This window comes from Chiloscyllium punctatum, chromosome 30, assembly GCF_047496795.1.
Source record: "Chiloscyllium punctatum isolate Juve2018m chromosome 30, sChiPun1.3, whole genome shotgun sequence".
NCBI lineage: Eukaryota > Metazoa > Chordata > Chondrichthyes > Orectolobiformes > Hemiscylliidae > Chiloscyllium > Chiloscyllium punctatum.
This window is the reverse complement of record NC_092768.1, coordinates 43187849-43207327: the sequence shown is the minus strand read 5'-3', so window position 1 is coordinate 43207327 and position 19479 is coordinate 43187849. Positions and strand designations below refer to the sequence as shown.

At 48.9% G+C, this 19479-nt stretch overlaps 1 long non-coding RNA gene and 1 pseudogene across 1 annotated transcript; one reads left to right on the top strand and one right to left on the bottom strand.

Annotated features, from left to right (window-relative positions):
- The first annotated feature begins 12112 nt into the window (after positions 1 to 12112).
- On the top strand, positions 12113 to 12250 carry LOC140455758 (U1 spliceosomal RNA; annotated as a pseudogene).
- A 1249-nt stretch (positions 12251 to 13499) lies between these two features.
- On the bottom strand, positions 13500 to 14844 carry LOC140455454 (uncharacterized). Its single transcript, XR_011952854.1, has 2 exons — positions 14139 to 14844; positions 13500 to 14041 (listed from the first exon to the last, which is right to left on the bottom strand). It is a non-coding gene; the product is annotated as an uncharacterized lncRNA (long non-coding RNA).
- Positions 14845 to 19479: the final 4635 nt, after the last annotated feature.

Sequence of the window (19479 nt, the reverse complement as noted above, 5' to 3'; positions counted from 1 at the left end):
CCATTGGGGAAGAAAAACAGCTGAAAATCCAAAGAAGTCTTCACTAACAAAGAACAATATACATCCGGTGCTTAATGTTTACAAACTAATCGTTAATTAATTACATATATTTTCAATTCAGGTAATTGTCTGTCTAAACAGCTACAGATGGACATGCTTGTGGTCAGCCCCGAGTCCTCCATGGTCTCATGTTTCCCAGACTCTCCTCACTCCCTTCTTGGGGTTTTTCACAATGGACAATGTATTCAAGTCCATTCCCGCCCAGGTGTTTGTCAGCTGCACCATGTTAACTGTAAATTAATTGGATATTCACCTATCACTTAAGGACTTTTTAAGTTCCTCATTAACCTCATTACATAAAATGCAAAAAAAAATTTTACTAGTTGTTATAATATCAGTTCCAATGAAGTTATATGGTTTCCACTTAATGTTAGAATTCTTTAACTACTGAGTTGTGACAGTGAATTTCTCACCACATTTATGAGACACCCTGATCTTTACCCTTGGGTGTCTTACAATATGTTCATTTAACCTGCATTCTAGTTTCTGTACCTGTTCTCCCTGTAATGATATAAAGGCTGCTTTTACTTACTGACACTGGTTTCCCCTCCTGATTTTATTTAGATCTTTCCCCTTAATGTTTTCAGTGGGGTTTTTTTGTATATAGATGAATATATAACTACCTCAGAATCCATACCGATGATTATTTGAAGGATCTTAACGAAAACCTACGATTAGTATTGTAACAGATTGATTAAATAATTCAAGACAGACTCACTAATTAAATGTGGTGTCAAAATTTCTTATCTATGTCTTATGGTGAAACAACTGCAGCTGCATATTCTATCTCAGTTCTGGTACCTTGGGTCCACAGAGCTACTAGGTTGTGCAGGCTACATTCAGCAAATATTTTTCCAAGGTCTCTAAGACAACTGTCAGCCATGTTCTGCTGTTTCACTCAGGTGCAGTCATTGGCCGTTTTGTGCTGCTCGGTCATGGTTACCCGAACAATCCCCCTTTTGATAAGAGCCACCATCCAAAGACTCTTAAACCCAATTTTGTGAACAATTTATCACTTGGTATTACTTGCCTCATTTGTGCTCACCACTCGTATGATTTGAAGAATCCAGGTCACTTAAATCAAATCAAATTGCCTGGATGTAGATGTCTTCCATGGTTTTTATTGTTCCTTTACTAAGGTGGAAGCATTTTCTTCAGTCAGACATGCCAAGTGAATGATCTTGACACTGGATACCATCGAAGTTTTATGCCCAGACAATATTCCAGCAACAGCAGTGAAGACTAAGGCTCCAGAATGAGCCATGCACCTAGCCAAGCTGATCTAGTGCAGCTACAACATTAGCATCTACCAAGAATGTGGAAAATCATCCAGTTGGGTCCTGTACACAAAAACCCTAGCCATCCTCTTTCCACCCTGTTAGTCTACTCTCAATCATCAGCAAAACTATAAAACGTGTCATTGACAATGCCATCAAGTGGCACTTACTCCACAATAACCTTATCACTCAGTTTGGGTTGCACTTGGCCCATTCACCTCCTACTGTTATTACAGCCTTGGTACAAAATGGACAACAGAAAATTCAAGAGGGAAAGTAAGGATGACTGCCAATGATTTCAGTGTTTTATTTGACCGAGTGTAACCTTAATGAGTCCTGTAAAACTAGTCAATAGGAATCGGGGAAAACTCCCCACTGGTTGGAGACATGTCCTGCACAATCAATAATGATTGTAATTGTTAAGAATCACTCACCATATCCAGAAGCCATCACTGTATGAGTTCTTCAGGGTGATGTACTTTGCCCAACCATCTCCAGCTGTTTTGTCAATGATCTTCCGCCCCATCAAAAGGCGGGGATACAATTCATGACCCTTCAGATACTGAGCAGTCAAAATACAGCAAGGCCTGGACACGATCCCAACATCTACTATTAAGTAGCAAGTGTCATCCAGCTGACACACATGTTAGACAATGACCATGCAGCTAGTCACCCCAGCTCCACGCCTGCTGACTGTTGTCCCACCTCACTCTGGGCTGGTAGCTAGTGGGCCCAGAACAGAGTCAACTCGTGCGCCCACAGTGGGGATGCCAGCAGCCCAGAGTGAAGCGGGGACAGTAGCCAGTGGGCCCAGGGGAGTGGTAACCAGCATCTCTAGAGTGGGGAGGCCAGTAGTCCAGAGCAACAATGGTACTGGTTGGTAACCAGTGGAAAGCCCTTGTGGAAAGACTAATGTCTATCTTATTAGCTTTGTTTTGTATTTTCCTGATTTATATTATGTATATCTCTGATGTAGTATAACTTTTTTGTTTTCTCTTTTTTTTGTACTAAGATTTGTACCTAAGCTGGCACAGTGTGTTGGTGACATTGTACACTTTACACTGTACTCCTGGTCTTTTGTAACTTGAATACACAAGACAATAAACCTAATTCTAGTTCGATTGAAAATACACAATGTAAAATCCTTGAGGAACAATAAGATTGACTTTTCAAAATCTCAATCTAAAACCTGAAACTGTACTTTCCCTATTCAAATGCTGACTAACCTATCATGTATTTGTACTATTTTCAATTTGTATCTGTTTTATTTTAGCTTCAGAGAAGAAAATTATTTCATAATTCCATATCAATTTTCTTATTCTTGAGTAATCTGTCCATACTGCGCACAGCGATGATCAGTACATGGATAGGGCAAGGAGGAAGGTCATGAATGTATCGAAAGAAAATCAGGAACTACCTTCAGAAACAAATAGTAACGATCACACATTCCTAAAATATAAGTTTCGGGAGGTTAAACACTACATTAACATTTCTACTCAGTTATTCCTATCATTATATGTTATGATTTTACTCTTTCAAAAATGTTTTCTTCAAATAATCAAATAGTAGATGACAAGTGTGCTCAATTATTGGACAATATGTAGTTCCTGGCAATGTTGTCCTTTTGTAGGATTTTATAATCGTAAGATAAATAAATTGTTTAACATTCTATTTTGAAATAATTATTGCACTGGTTTAGAATGTTAATTTCATGGTGAGCAAAGGCTTGAATTCTGTTTGAAAGTGTTTGAACATAATTGGATTTCCCTTAAAGTCTGAAGAAGTGGTCCTGCCTTCCATTAGTTAACTCAACTTTATCAAGCAATCGGGCTTGAAACTGTACAAACTTTAATCAGCAATTAATTACTTTACAAAAAAAAAATTAATCCAGCTTCATGTAACCTTTAAGAACAACTAAATTCTTGGTTAAATCTCCACAAAGAGTAACTGGAGGATGGGTGTCTCACTTTACCAAGTAATGTTTCACAACACTATTTGAGTATTATGTGTTTAATATGTGTTCAAACTCATGTTTCGTGCCAAACATCACTTCATTCGTGAACATCTTATTTCCCCACTCCACCTTGGTGACTGGTCCATGATTGCTCCCAGTTAAACAATGCCTTGATTTTGAAAATTTTCATACATGTTTTAAAACCCCTCCATGGTCTCACTTCTCCCTGTCTCCGTAACATCCTCAAGCCCACAACCCTTCAGGGTCTCTGTACTCCTCCAACTCTGGCTTCTTCAAGTTGCCTCTGTCTTAATTCCTCCACCAACAATGTGTGTCTCTCCAACTCATTGGACCCTGAAGTAGGGAATGCCCTTCCTGAACATCTCTACCTCATTCAATCTTGTTCTAAGATGCTCTAAAACCACCTCTTTGACCAAGCGTGCAGTCACCTGATCTTTTTATAAAAAAGCATCATTCACTGGATGAGGGCATCAACAGCTAGGCCAGCATTTATTGGCCATTCCTAATTGGAATAATTAAGAAGCATTCATCAACAATGGTTTCATCAACATCACCCAGTAGCTGCCTAAGTGCTTTGGTCTTAAATTGTGTTTGCTAATTATGCTTCTGAAGTGTCTACTTCATCAAAGATACAATATAAATGCAAGATATTGTTGTTGCTTAGATATATTTTAGAGGGTGTGATGTGCTTACCATTACTGAGACAAACAACAGCTGGATTGTAAATCAGACGTGGTGCCCCTAAGCTAATGTTTAGATGTTAGGAATACAACATCAAAACCAAGGGGATCGTGTTGCGAGACGTCGGAGCTACTGGAGACCATCGCTGGATCATGATTGGATGTTGGAGGGTTGTTTGGTTGTGTTGACCTGCTCTTGGTGGATCTTGATTTTTTTTATTATTTCAAAAATATACTTTATTCATAAAATGATTTGATGGTCTGTACATTTGGTCATGCCATACATATGTCAACATTTATATACACAGATCAGAATTAATCATTGCCATATACAGGTCTGTGAATTTCTCAATCTTATGCACATATATTTGGCTGAGGCATCAGCAGTGCCCAAAAAAAACGTCTGCATGGGCCCCCTGTTCTTCTTTAGGCAGGCAGATATTACACGGTGGTCTTTCCCCACCGTGCCTTGGCGGCAGCTGCCCCAAGCTTCAGCACATCCCTCAACACGTAGTCTTGGACCTTGGAATGTGCCAGTCTGCAATACTCAGTCGGGGTCAAGCCATGTCTTGGTGCTTGTTGGAAAGTTCTGGCGATGAGGCATTCTGCCAAATGGCTTTGACAGTCTGCTCAGGGAACCACTCGAAAGGATCTGCCCTCTCCTTTTCCCGAAGGGTCTCAAGGACACTACGTGCTGACCACTTCCTGATGGACATGTGGTCAAAGGTGTTTTTCCTCATAAATTTCTCCACGAATGACAGGTGATATGGAACGGTCCAACTACTCGGAGCATTCTGTGGCAGCGAGGCAAGGCCCATCCTTCGCAACACCGGGGACAGGTAGAACCTCAGTACGTAGTGACACTTGGTGTTTGCGTACCGGGGATACACGCACAGCTTGATGCAGCCACACACAAAGGTGGCCATCAGGGTGAGGGTGGCATTGGGTGTATTTTCTCCCCCGTTGCCCAGATCTTTGTACAGCGAGTCCCTTCTTGGTGGATCTTGATGCTAGCTTCGACCTAAAGCCAATTCAGGCACCAGCCAATCTCAGAGCTTTGGCCTCAGCAGCCGCTCGCAGCCCAGGCCACGGCTTTCGCAACACAGTCAGGGTGACCGTGAAGAAGGTGGAGGAGCACACACCAGTCGATCGGACAACTGTCGTGAAGAAGATTTTGCTGGAGTGCTGCAGGTTTGACGCAGTGGACCTATCGATACTATGATCGCACCTTGTTTATTAAGAAGGTACTGTTGGGATGCTGTGGGTTCGCCGCAGCGGACGTGTACTGCCTGCAGGATTTCCCTGGGGCAGGCTCCTTTGTTTGACCTTCAGAAGCGTGAAGCAGTGCGAACAGCTCCTGAAGGTCTTCAAGGAGAAGGAAGGGGAGCCGCTGTTTTCCATCTTGTCGGCGACCCCATTGTGTGTGCGTCCTGCACAGAGGAATCAGGTTGTTAACAATCCATATGTACAACCCCTATGTTCCAGCGGCTGATGTCCTCACCTTCCTGGGAAGGTACGTCCAAGTTGAGGGAGAAGCAACCGATGTGATCGACTCCTTTGGGATCTGGACCAGTAAGCGGCAGGTCAGGGAAACTCTGAGGGTCGATGATAGTGGGAACATCCTCCACCCACCCTCGAGCTTCGCAATCGGAGGGAGCAGAGGCTACCTGACATATGCAGGGCAGCCGAAAGTGTGCCGAACCTGCTGGAAGTCAGGACACGTGGTGGCGGATTGCAACGTGACCATCTGCAGGAACTGCAAACAGGAGGGTCACTTGACTAAGGACTGTCAGGAAGCAAAGAGCTGCAACCTGTGCGGAGAGGCGGGCCACATGTATAAGACCTGCCCAAGACAGGGGGGACCCCACTTACGCACAGATGGCGGGAGGTGGCAATGTGAGCCGTGGATCCCCCAAAGACCTGTAAGGTCCACCCAAACAGCAGGGAAACGGAGTCTGGTGGCTTCCAGAAAGAAGAACAGGCTGGAGTGGAGGTGGACAGTGTGGACCCTTGCCTTGGCTTCAATCCGTCCCCATCCAGCTCGCAGCCATGAATAAAGTATATTTTGAAATAAAAAAAAAGGACGTGTACTACCTGCGGGATTTCCCTGCGGCAGGCTATTTCGATGTGACCTTCAGGAGCGTGAAGAATTGTGAGCAGCTCCTGAAGGTCTTCTCTATCTTGTCGGCGGTCCTGTTGTGTGTACGTCCTGCACAGAGGAGTTGGGTTGTAACAATCCAGATGTACAACCCTCACGTCCCAGCAGCAGATGTCCTGACCTTCTTGAGAAGATATATCCAGGTCGAGGGAGAGAGAACCGATGTGGTCGATCCTTTTGGGATCTGGACCAGCAAACGACAGGTCAGGGTAACCCTGAGGATCGATGCCAGTGGGAACATTCTCCACCCACCCTCCAACTTTGCCATCGGAGGAAGCAGAGGTTACCTGACATACGCAGGGCAGCCAAAAGTGTGCCGAACCTGCGGGAGGTCAGGCCACATGGTGGCGGAATGTAAGGTGACCGTCTGCCGAAACTGCAAGCAGGAAGGCCACCCAACCAAGGAATGTAAGGAGGCCAAGAACTGTAATCTGTGTGGAGAGGCGGGCCACATGTACAAGGCCTGCCCAAGACGAGGGGCCGCCACCTACGCACACATGGCCGGAGGTGGCAACACGAGCCATGGACTACCTAAGACCAGCAAGGTACCACAAAACAGCACGGGAATGGTGTCTGGAGGCACCCAGAAGGAAGGGCAGGCTGTAGCAGAGCAGACGGCAGACAGCGGGGAGCTGCAGCAGCCGACCCAAGCTCCTGCAAGACAGACGGAGGAAATGGAAGAGGAGGGATCAAAGGAGGCAGAGGATTGGATTACTCTCAAAAACAGGAAGAAGAAACCTCCCAAAACCACCCAGCAAAGGGGGAAGCAACATCGACACGACGAGGATACAGGCAGCTCTTCCAACGGTGAGGACGGGTGCATGGAGGGTCATCACCAGAGGAAGAGACAGAGCACCGTGGGGAAAAAGGAGGGCAGCAGCGCCCAAGCAGGAAAAGACGATCCCTCTGAGGGGATGGGTAAAGGCCTCCCCCAACCTGGTGAGAACCAAGAAGTACCCACCAGCCCACAGCTCCAGGTAACTGGGAGCAGTGTTCCTGTGACAGCCCTGCTGTCAGATGGAGAACTGGACGGTGGGGACCCTGGGCCCGACCCAAAGACACCAGAGCGGGGAAATGGCTCCAACGTGGAGCCGGACAGCTACCTCAGCCCAGGGAGGGTCCAGCAGTTTGCCGTCACCATGGGAATGCACACAACTACCCCCAGAGGGGCAAGACCAGCAGCAAATGGACACTGTTAACCTCGTAAACTGTTAAAATGGGGTTAAAAATTGCCAGCATCAATGTGCGTAGCATCAAATCGGCTACGCAGTATGTTTCTACGATGGCCTTCCTGGCCAACGTTAAAGTCGATGCCCTGTTTCTGCAGGAGTGTGGGATACCGCACCTCAGCAGCGACAGGAGATGGTCGAGCTTGTGGGCCCATGGGCTGTCAGTTTGGTTGGGGGGCAACGATAGCCGCGCCTCCGGCCTGGGTATCCTGTTGCGGGGAGGCAACTTCACCATCTCCGAGGTTAAGGAGGTGGTGGGCGGGCGCCTCCTCGTCACCAATGTCATGTACAGGAATGCTCCCCTGAGACTGATTAATGTGTACGCCCCAGTGGGTAAGAGTGAACGGTTGGCCAGCCTGCAGCAGCTTCCACTGTTGCTGGCTACGTCCAGGCTGGTCATTGTGGCTGGAGACTTCAACTGTATCATTGATGCAGATGGACGATCCGGCGGGGGGGACAGTAAACCGGACGCCACGTCCAGAGCCCTGATGGACACAGTAAAAGATGCCAAGCTGCACAACATCTTCAGCACCCCTGCAGATGGAGCGCAGCGTAGATACACCTGGTCACGGGCAGACGGGTCTATCCGCTCAAGGATAGATTACCTGTTTGTGTTGCGAGCGCTCTCGGTCAGATCCACCGACGTCAAGCCGGTGTTCTTCTCTGTCCACTGCCTCCTGCTGGCCGACTGTCACCTACAGGACGAACAGCAGGCTGTTAAGGGAACGTGGAAGCTGAACACAAAGCTGTTGACCCCGGGAAACATTGAGGCGCTCAAAAGGGACTATGCAGGTGAGAGAACCGAGAAGCCCCTCTTTGAGTCCCTAGCAGACTGGTGGGAAACAGTAAAAGGGAACATCAAGAGGTTCTTCATCCTGAAAGGTGTTCAGGAGGCGAGAAAGAGGCAGGGAAAACTGTCCCAGCTCCAGGAAAGAATGCAGAACCTGCTCCTGCTACAGACGATGGGGTTGGATGTCACGGAGGACATTAAGGAGGTGAAGGGCCAGCAAGCCTCACTGTTTGCTTCGGAGGCCTCCAAGATAATCTTCCAGTCCAAGGTCCGCTCGGTGGAGCAGGACGTGTCGTGCTCACGTTTCTTCTTCCAGAAGGTGCACAAAGAGAGCTCCGTGCTCAGCAGCCTGAAGGAAGAAGATGGCTCAATAACGTCATCTCAGGCAGACGTCATGAGGATCAGTAAATCCTTCTATTCCAGTCTGTATGATGCAAATCCGACCGACAGCGCGGCCTCCCAGTCATTCCTGTCCTCTATCACGGAGGTCTTAGACAACAGAACACGAGAGAGGCTGGATCAGCCGCTATCTCTGGATGAGCTGACCAAGGCCCTCGAGACCTTCGAAACGAATAAAACTCCCGGAAGTGACGGCTTACCGGTCGAGCTCGATTCCACTCTGTGGGACTTGATCGGCCAGGACCTGCTGGAGGTGTATGTCAGTATGCTTCGGGCAGGTACCATGAGTGAATCCATGAGGAAAGGCATCATCACCCTCATCTACCAGCAGAAGGGGGAGATGGAGGAACTCAAAAATTGGAGACCAATCTCACTGTTGAATGCGGATTACAAAATTCTGTCAAAGGTCATCGCCAACCGGGTCAGGTCTGCTCTGGGGTCGGTGATCCACCCCGACCAAACCTGTGCTGTACCGGGCAGGAAGATCGCTGAGAGTCTCGCACTCCTCAGGGATACGATCAACTACAGGACAGAGGATTGGACACCTGCCTGATCAGCCTGGACCAGGGGAAAGCCTTTGACAGGATATCACACAGGTATATGAGAGATGTTCTCTCTAAAATGGGCTTTGTGGAGGGAATCTGCTATTGGATCAGACTGCTCTACACCAACATTGTCAGTGCAGTCTCAATCAATGGGTGGGAATCAGATAGCTTCCCAGTCAGATCTGGAGTCAGGCAGGGCTGCCCTCTCTCTCCTGCCTTGTTTGTGTGCTGCACAGAGCCATTTGCCGAGTACATCAGGAAGGATGCGAGCCTGAGAGGGGTGACAATTCCTGGCAGCGGGGGCCTGCAGGTTAAGCCCTCCCTATACATGGATGACGTTGCCATTTTCTGCTCGGATCCACTGTCCGTGCGCAGACTCATGTGCATATGTGACCAGTTCGAATGGGCCTCGGGGGCCAAGGTAAACCAAGGCAAGAGCGAGGCCATGCTCTTTGGGAACTGGGCCGACCAATCCTCGATCCCCTTCACCGTCAGGACGGAACACCTGACGGTGCTGGGTATTTGGTTCGGGGGGGCTGGGGCGTGTGCCATGTCTTGGGAGGAGTGTATCAGCAAAGTGAGGCAGAAACTGGGCAGATGGAAGCTACAGTCGCTCTCCATCACGGGAAAAAACCTGGTCATCAGGTGTGAGGCACTGTCTTTGCTATTATACGTGGCACAGGTCTGGCCTATTCCCAGAAGCTGTGCCGCTGCAGTCACCGGGCCAACTTTCCAACAAGCACCAAGACATGGCTTGGCTGGTGGTGAGAAGGGCTCTGCCTGTGAGATCCTTCATGCACGCCCGGACTCTCTGCCGCACCGCACGCTGCCCTCGAAGTGGTTGCGGTGGGGACGAGACTGTCACACACCTCCTTCTGGAATGTGCCTCTGCAGAGGAAGTCTGGAGAGGAATGCAGTGGTGCTTGTCGAGGTTCATCCCGAGCAGCGCTGTGACGTGGGTCTCCATGCTCTACGGCCTGTTCCCCAGGATTCACACCAAGACGAACATTAACTGCGCCTGGAGGATCATGAACTCGGTGAAGGACGCTCTCTGGGCGGTCCGAAGCCTGTTGATCTTCCAGCTGAAGGAGTTGACCCCGACCGGGTGTTGCAGACTGGCACATTCCAATGTCCAAGACTACGTGTTGAGGGATGTGCTGAAGCTTGGGGCAGCTGCCGCCAAGGCGCGGTGGGGAAAGACCACCGTGTAAGATCGGCCTGCCTAAAGAAGAACAGGGGGCCCATGCGGACGTTTTTTTGGGCTCTGCTGATGCCTCAGCCAAATATATGTGCATAAAATTGAGAAATGCACAGACCTGTATATAACAATGATAAATTCTGATCTGTGTATATAAATGTTGACATATGTATGGCATGACCAAATGTACAGACCATCAAATCATTTTATGAATAAAGTATATTTTTGATCTTTAAAAAAAGGTGTACTACCTGCAGGATGTCCCTGGGGCAGGCTACTTTGATGTGACCTTCAGAAGCGTGAAGCAGTGCGAACAGCTCCTGAAGGTCTTCCAGGAGAAGGAAGGGGAGCCGCTGTTTTCCATCTTGTCGGCGACCCCATTGTGTGTGCTTCCTGCTCAGAGGAATCGGGTTGTTACAATCCATATGTACAACCCCTATGTTCCAGCAGCTGATGTCCTGACCTTCCTGGGAAGGTACGTCCAAGTTGAGGGAGAAGCCACTGATGTGATCAACCCCTTTGGGATCTGGACCAGTAAGAGCCAGGTCAGGGTAATTCTGAGGGCCGATGATCGTGAGAACATCCTCCACCCACCCTCGAGCTTCGCAATTAGAGGGAGCAGAGGTGACCTGACATATGCAGGGCAGCCGAAAGTGTGCCGAACCTGCGGGAAGTCGGGACACGTGGCGGCGGATTGCAAGGTGACCATCTGCAGGAACTGCAAATAGGTGGGTTACTTGACTAAGGACTGCCAGGAAGAAACGAGCTGCAACCTGTGCGGAGATGCGGGCCACATGTATAAGACCTGCCCAAGACAGGGAGGCCCCACTTACGCACAGATGGCTGGAGGTGGCAATGTGAGCCGTGGACAGCCATAGACCAGTAAGGTCCACCCAGACAGCAGGGAAACGGAGTCTGGTGGTACCCAGAAAGAAGAACAGGCTGGAGTGGAGGAGGCGGCAGCCAGCGGAGAGACACAGCAGCTGATCCTAGCTCTAGCTGGGCAGATGGAAGAAATGGAGGAGGAGGTAATCAAGCAGGCAGAGGAGTGGATACCTGTTAAAAACAGGAAGAGGAAATCCTGCCTGGCCCCCAAAGCCTCCCAGCAAAAGGGGAAAAGACAGCTGTACGAGGGAAGGACGGCCAGCTCTTCGGTGGGGGAAGATGGACGCACAGAAGGCCATCACCACTAGAAGAAGAGACAGAGCGCCGTCGGTAAAGAGGAGGGCATTTCCTCCCAACCAGGAAACAACGGACCCCCCGAAGTCCACCCTCCAGCCAGTGAGAACCAGGGGGTACCCACTGCCCCACAACTACAGGCAACCGAGAGCTGTGATCCTCTGACAGTCCCATTGTCAGACACAGAAGTGGACAGTGAGGACCCTTGCCCTGGCTCAATGACACCAGAGCGGGTAAATGACCCCAGTGAGGAGCTGGATAGCTACCTCAGTCCAGTGAGGGTCCAGCAGTTCGTGCTTACCATGGGGATGTAGACAGCCAACGCAGAGACAGGACAGTCAAATGGACAATGGTAACCCCATAAACTGGGGGTTAAAGAAGGTTCATTTGCTTTCATATAACAGGGCACCCACTCAGGAGGTGGGTTCCGCTGAAGCCACAGCCAAATACCAAGAGACTGGATAGTTAATAAAGGTAACTGTTAATAGGATAACTGTGAATTCGATTAATTCAATTTGTTCTTTGTAATGTTAAGACATGCAATGTATATAACTATGAACGACATTTAAAATTGTACAAGTACCAAAGATTTATTTACATGAATAAAGTATATTTTTAAATATTAAAAAAATGGTGGCGCTCCCAGGATGAGGCTATCCCATTGCACTTTGGGTGTGCTGACGCCTGCGATGTCCCCAAATGCGGGATACTCGACTGCAAAATTTGTGGTAGTGGGGGACTGCGTTCGCGCTCTCCCCTGATTTACACACTAATGGCAGAATCCGAATTGCACCTTTTCCGTAGGCAGTGCTGTTATCCTGCAGCTTGCCTTCTCACGGCTCCGTTAACACCCAGGTTTGCTCGGGCAGTCTTTGGTATACCTTTCTTCCCTCTCCAAGCAAGATCCGTCCTAACTTTAAAACCGTTAGGCGGCCCCCATACCTCTGCTGCATATGTGACCATTTCCCTCTATTTCCTCACGATATCTCTCTGCGTGCTGCTTAAACACCTTCCCTCTTAACTGCTCTCAGTCACCATCTGCTCCATGTCTTACCACCATTTGCTGCTTCGTCAACCTACCAAGCAAGGGCATCAACACCCTGAGCTACAAAGTGCAAAATCCAGCCCACCTCACGCCTGGGGAGAGCAATGCCTCATCTTCCGCCTTCGCATCCTCCAACCACAGAGCATCAATGTTGACTTCACCCGTTTCCTCATCTTCCACCCCCACCTCATCTCATTTTACTTCCCACCTATCCACTCCACACTGACGAGGTGAGATATTTATCTGGCTCGTCCAGATGAGTATCTGGTCACTGGGAATACTGATAATGGGAAATTCAGTGACGGTAATGCCACGATGGGGGTGGAGGAATTAAACACAACTTGAGCACCTCTGCCAATCTTGTCCTTAGCCACTGTTGGTAGGTTTACCTCACATTTATCCACATTATACTCGGTCTGCCAAGCATCTTCCCCACAGCACGCCCTCCCACCCAGCTTCATGTCAGAGTCACACAGCGCAGAAACAAAGCCAGCGTGCCATTAGGATTTACAATGTTGCTTTCAGTGTCCCAAATCAGCTGTTATTTTATCTCAAAGATTTCGTACAAGGTTCCAGAAACTTCCTCACGTGTCTCCTTTCGCGTTCTGGGATATTTCCCCATCAGATCCAGGGGACTTGTCCACCTTAATGATTTTTAAATAAAGGCCCCCAACCCCACCTCTTGTTTAATGTTGAAATGCCCGGAGTACCAACATACCTGTCCCTAAACTCCCCACCCACCTTGCCCTTCTGCTTTGTGAATACTGATGCAAAGTATTCGCTCCCAACATCACCCACTTCCACCAGCTCCACACACAGATTTAGGTTCTACTGTGTCACGTGTACTCAAGTACAGGAGTACGGTGGATAGTATATAATGTCGCCACACACGGGGTCACCTTCCAAATAAACTGTAGCACTAACTATTAAATGTTTAAACGAAAAACACCACCCAACACCAGGCTATCGTCCAACAGGGTTTATTTGGAAACACAAGCTTTCGGAGCAGAGATAGAGGACACAGAATTTCTACCAAAAACACCGGCGTCTCCAAATCATCACCGAACATAGTTCGAGGCTGGGGATCAGGCCTTGATCGCGGATGGAGATAAGTCCTTGATCGCGGATGGAGATAAGTCCTTGATCGCGGATGGAGATAAGTCCTTGATCGCGGATGGAGATAAGTCCTTGTTCGCGGATGGAGATAAGTCCTTGATCGCGGATGGAGATAAGTCCTTGATCGCGGATTGAGGATCAGCCGTTGATTGGAGAGTTGAGTCTTTCACACCCAGAGCCAGATACCAGGCAGGGATCAGCAAACAATCTGGCGCCTTCGGTGACCTGTGGGGAAAGGAAACAAAGTGGTTAAGGTTTCAACTTGCATCTGGACAGCATTATCACGGCCGCACTGCTCGAGTAACTAACGTAACTAACTCAGTCATAACAGAAAAGTCAACCTTCCCCTAGCACCGCCTCCATCAGACACACTTGGGAAAGGGACAGCACCTGGTTAAGGAAAAGGAAAGTAAAAGGAAACATCCATTAATCTCGAATTGAAGTCAAAGTTGTAGTGACTCTGAAATAACCAAATAAGATAGCTTACCTTGAACTCTGACCCCACCAACCACGAGTAGCCAGACCTGTGGAAAACATTCGGCCCCTCGCTGAGCTCCAACATTTCCTGCTGGAACGAAGAACTGCAGCCGCTGGAAACCTGAAACAGAAAAGACTGGAGAAGGGAGAAAGTGTAGTTCAGTTGGAGACTCCCGACTCGAAACCGGTTACTTTCTGAGCTAACCTTTCAAAAAAAAAGAGGAAGTAAGATGGAAGAGAATGGCAGAAGATAGGGTAGAAGTAGAGGGATAGAATGAAGGTAATCCATACAGGCTGGATCCCAGCTGAGACTAGCAGAGGAGTGATTTCGGTGGGAAAGCCACAGCAAATCCTCCTGAGCTGAGTCTCCAGCTGCAGATGCAGATATTGACGTGTTGAGCAGCTGGATTTCGTCCAAGTGAAGTGAAGAGAGCGCTGAGCTTGGGTAAAGCCTTTGCTTGATGCAGCCGCCCGAGTGGTTGGTGTCCTCGAAGAGTCCCATCAGGCAAAGTCTGGCTGGCTTCTTGCAGGACCATGAGGGCCGAGCTCTGGAAGCGCAGGTGGGTCTTGAAGCCCTGGGCGATGTCCGTCGCAGGCGCTGGAAGGGCAGCTTGCGGATCAGCAGCTCGGTGGGGTTCTGGTAGCGGTGGATCTCTGGCAGTCCCACGGTCCTTTCCCCTCCCAGTGAACTTCCGCGCCGTCTGCTTCGTCCTCACCACACACTCTCTCCCCCTCCCGCCCACTCTCGCCCATCCCCTCCCACTCTCTCCCCCTCCCGCCCACTCTCTCCCATCCCCTCCCAGTTATTTGGTTATTTTTTGGGCGGCACGGTGGCTCAGTAGTTAGCACTGCTGCCTCACAGTGCCAGAGACCCGGGTTCAATTCCCGCCTCAGGCCACTCTCTGTGTGGAGTTTGCACATTCTCCCCGTGTCTGCTTGGGTTTCCTCCGGGTGCTCCGGTTTCCTCCCACAGTCCAAAGATGTGCAGGTCAGGTGAACTGGCCATGCTAAATTGCCCGTAGTGTTAGGTAAGGGGTAGATGTAGGGGTATGGGTGGGTTGCGCTTCGGCGGGGCGGTGTGGACTTGTTGGGCCGAAGGGCCTGTTTCCACACTGTAAGTAATCTAATCTAATCCCCTCCCACTCTCTCCCCCTCCCGCCCACTCTCTCCCATCCCCTCCCGCCCAGTCTCTTCCATCCCCTCCCACTCTCGCCTATCCCCGCCCACTCTCGCCCATCCCCACCCACTCTCTCCCATCCCCTCCCACTCTCGCCCATCCCCTCCCAGTCTCTCCCATCCCCACCCACTCTCGCCCATCCCACCCACTCTCTCCCATTTTCCCGCCCAGTCTCTCCCCTTCCCGCCCAGTGATTCAAGTTTACATGATTTCGGCTGACAAGTGACAAGTAACATTCACACCACACAATTGCCAGGCTATGACCGTCATCAATGCGAGACAATCTAACCATGTCCCTTCACATTCAATGGTGTCACCCTCACTGAATCCCCCACTATCAACATCCTGGGGGTTATCATTGACCATACACTCAACTGGACTTACCACATAAACACAGCAGCTACAAGAACAGGTCAGAGGCTAGGAATATTCTGGCGAGTAACGCATCTCTTGAGTCCCCAAAGCCTGTCCACCACCTACAAAGTGCAGCTCCAACAACACTCAAGAAGCTTGACACCATCCAGGACAAAGCAGCCCCCTGCTTGTTTGGCACCACATCCACAAGCATCCACTTCCTCCACCACCGATGCTCTGTAGTAGTAGTGTGCACTATCTACAAGATAGAACATAGAACATTACAGCGCAGTACTGGCCCTTCAGCCCTCGATGTTGTGCCGACCTGTCATACCAATCTGAAGCCCATTTAACCTACACTATTCCATGTACATCCATATGCTTGTCCAATGACAACTTAAATGTACCTAAAGTTGGCACTGCAGAAATTCACCAAAGATTCTCAGACAGCGCCTTGCAATCTAGCCTACCTCAATCTAAAAGGACAAGGACAGCAGATACACGGGAACACCACCTCTTGCAAGTTGCCATCCAAGCCACTCACCATCAAGAAGGGATTAGATTAGATTATATTCCCTACAGTGTGGAAACAGGCCGGTTGGTTCAATAAATCCACACCTACCCTGTAATCCAGACAGACCCATTTCCCTCTGACTAATGCACCTAACACTATGGGCAATTTAGAATGGCCAATTAACCTGACCTGCACATCTTTGGACTGTGGGAGGAAACCGGAGCACCTGAAGGAAACCACGCAGACACAGAGAGAGTGTGCAAACTACACACAGACAGTCGCCCATGTCTGTAATTGAACCTGGGTCCCTGGTGTTGTGAGGCAGCAGTGCTAACCACTGAGCCACCGTGTTACCCTCATGGGTCTAGGTAGGATGCTGTTCGGAGGGTTGGTGTAGACCTGTTGGGCTGAATGGCCTGTTCCCACACTGTGGAGATATATCGCCGTTCCTTCACTGTCACTGGGTCAAAATCCTGGAATTCCTTCCCTAAGTCATTGAGGGTCAACCCACAGCAGGTGGGCAGCAGTGATTCAAGAAGGCAGCTCACCATCATCTTAAGAAGGGGGTAACTAGGGACAGGGAGTGAATGCTGGGCCCAGACAGCGATGCCCATATCCCATGAGAGAATGATGTAAAATTGAGACTAAGAGGTATCCAATTTAAAAGAGTAATAAGGAGGAAGTGTTATGAATTGATCAGCCCAGAGTGTGGTGGATGCCAGGACATTGATTAAAGTTAAGGAGGAGATAGACAGATTTTCAATTAGTGATGGTTGAAGGGATATGCAGAGTGAGAAGGAAAGTGGGGTTGAAGCTGGGATGAGATTAGTTTTCGTCATATTAAATGGTCGAGCAGACTCAAGGGGTTCAATTAGTCAATTCCGCTCCCACCTCTTGAGTTCCGACATTGTTATATAAGTGAGATGCTTTAGCAATAGCAGTAGAAGGTGTCATGGAAGGGAGAGAGAGAGAGAGAGAGATATGGCACGGTTACTCAGTAGTTAGCACCAATGCCTCACTGTGCTAGTGACCCTGGTTCAATCCCAGCCTCGGGCAACTGTCTGTGTTCAGTTTGTACATTCTCCCTGTGTCTGCGTGTGCTCCGGTTTCCTCCCACCATCCAAAGATGTGCAGGTTAGGTGGATTGGCCACTGTAATTTGCCCCATAGTGTCCTGGGATGTGCAGGTTTGGGTGGAATGGCCCACGTGCAGGCTAGGTGCATTGGCCATGAGGAGGACAGGGTGTGGGTGGGATGCCCTTTGGAAGGTTGGTGTGGATCTGTTGGGCCGAATGGCCTGTTTCCCCACTTGTGTGGATTCCATCTCTTCCCTAAATGCACAAAGATTAATCCTGGTCTGCCCCATTCCTGGAACGCTGCAAGTTGCAAGCCGAGATCTGTTTAAGTGGCAGACCCAGGGATACATAGGGGTTCAAAAAGGCACCATGAATTCTCTATCATGTGACCTCTCAATGTTATACACATGAGCCTGTGCAACAAAGAAAAAGTACAAACCTGCCCATCTCCATGCTCTGGCTCAAAACAGCAAGCGACCAGCCACCAGTCCAGGCCCCACACTCTGGGCAGTGAGAGGCATTGAGTGATATAGTTGGAATGCATCAACTGAGCCCTTTACAAAGCAGACTCAGGGATGGGTCTGCAGAAATGTCTGCCCCAGGCTGGGACTAGCTCATATACAAAACAAGTAGTGGCTCTGTTTTGGTGTCCAACAAGAAACTATTTTCCTTTTCAGCTGTGATTTCTCAATTATTACAGAGAGCAAAATGGGCTGTCGCAGATTAACAGTTCACTTCAGTATAGGAGTTGGAGGTCATGTTGTAGTTGGACAGGACATTGGTTTGGTCGCTTTTGGAATATTGCGTTCAGTTCTGGTCTCCCTGCTGTAGGAAGGCTGTTGTGAAACTTGAAAAGGTTCAGGGGGATATAGGTCAAATGCTGACAAAAGAGAGTTGATTAATTTAGGATATGTGGTCAGCATGGAGGAGTTAGACTGAAGGGTCTGTTTCCATGCTGTACATCTCCGAGACTCGATGACCTTGTACACATTACATCTTGTTATAAATCACTGAGGTAGCTGTTAGTCAAGCCTCATTGTTCCCAGTGTCATTAGGAACATTAATAATAAGTATTCCCCAGTTTCCGCGACTTCCGACCAAGTTTCTGCATTGAACAAGAATCGATCTTTATTACAAGAAATTATTCTCTAACTTCAGGGAACCATAATGTGGAGGAGCTGGTGTTGGACTGGGGTGGACCAAGTTAAAAACCACACAACACCTGGTTATAGTCCAACAGGTTTATTTGGAAACACTAGCTTACTTCCCAATAAGCCTTTTGGACTATAATCTGGTACCACCGGCATATAATTACTAACTTCTAATCCCCTTCGAAACTCCCCTGTCATCAGGGGATAAGGCGAGTTCAGGCACTTTGCCCAGTCACTAGCCTCAGTCACATAGTGTCTGTACAGCATTGGTTAGTTGCTGATAAGCAAGTGTCTGTACACAAGAGGTTCTTGTAAAGGAAGAGCTGGGAAAGACTTCACTGTTAGGTATTTGTGCAGCTGCAAGTTCAACCACCTCACTGAGCCAGGGAACAGTGTATGACAGACAGACACTAACATAAGATTCAAAATGGTTTCCAGGCTTTTAGTATGTGACAAAATAACTGCTTTGGTTCTGACAAATCTCCCAGCCCCTGACTGAGTGTAGCAAACTGGCACATTCCAAGGTCCAGGACGATGTGCTGAGTGACCCAAGCTGAAGCCAAGAGGATGGGCATTTAATCCAGTGATATCCACGACTGAACCTGTTCTCTGAATGTGAATGGCACCATCAGCTGTGAATCTAACAAAGATTTGTATGAACAAAGCATACAAAATAGAAACAAAGTTTTGCGCTCAAAACAACAGCACCCTGTGCTGAACACGAGCATCATAACCTAATAAGGCAGCCTGATGCAATTCTGTCCAGCAACACAGAGTTTCCCAAATATGGGGGTGATTGTTCCCGGATTGTCAAACCGTCCAATCACAAAGCGCAATATCAACCAATCAGTGAGATCAGCGGGGGCGCTTTATGCGGCAATCAGACGCGGGCTTTACTGAACCAATCACAAAACGCCGGGCGCCAGCCGCCAGCGGCTCAGCCGTTTTAAAAGGAGGGGCGGTGTGAGTGAGACACTGGGCGGGAAGAGGAGAGACTCGGCGGGAAAACCGGAGCGACTGGGAGGGGAGGGAAAGACTGGGAGGGGATGGAAGAGACTGGGCGGGAAAACGGGAGCGACA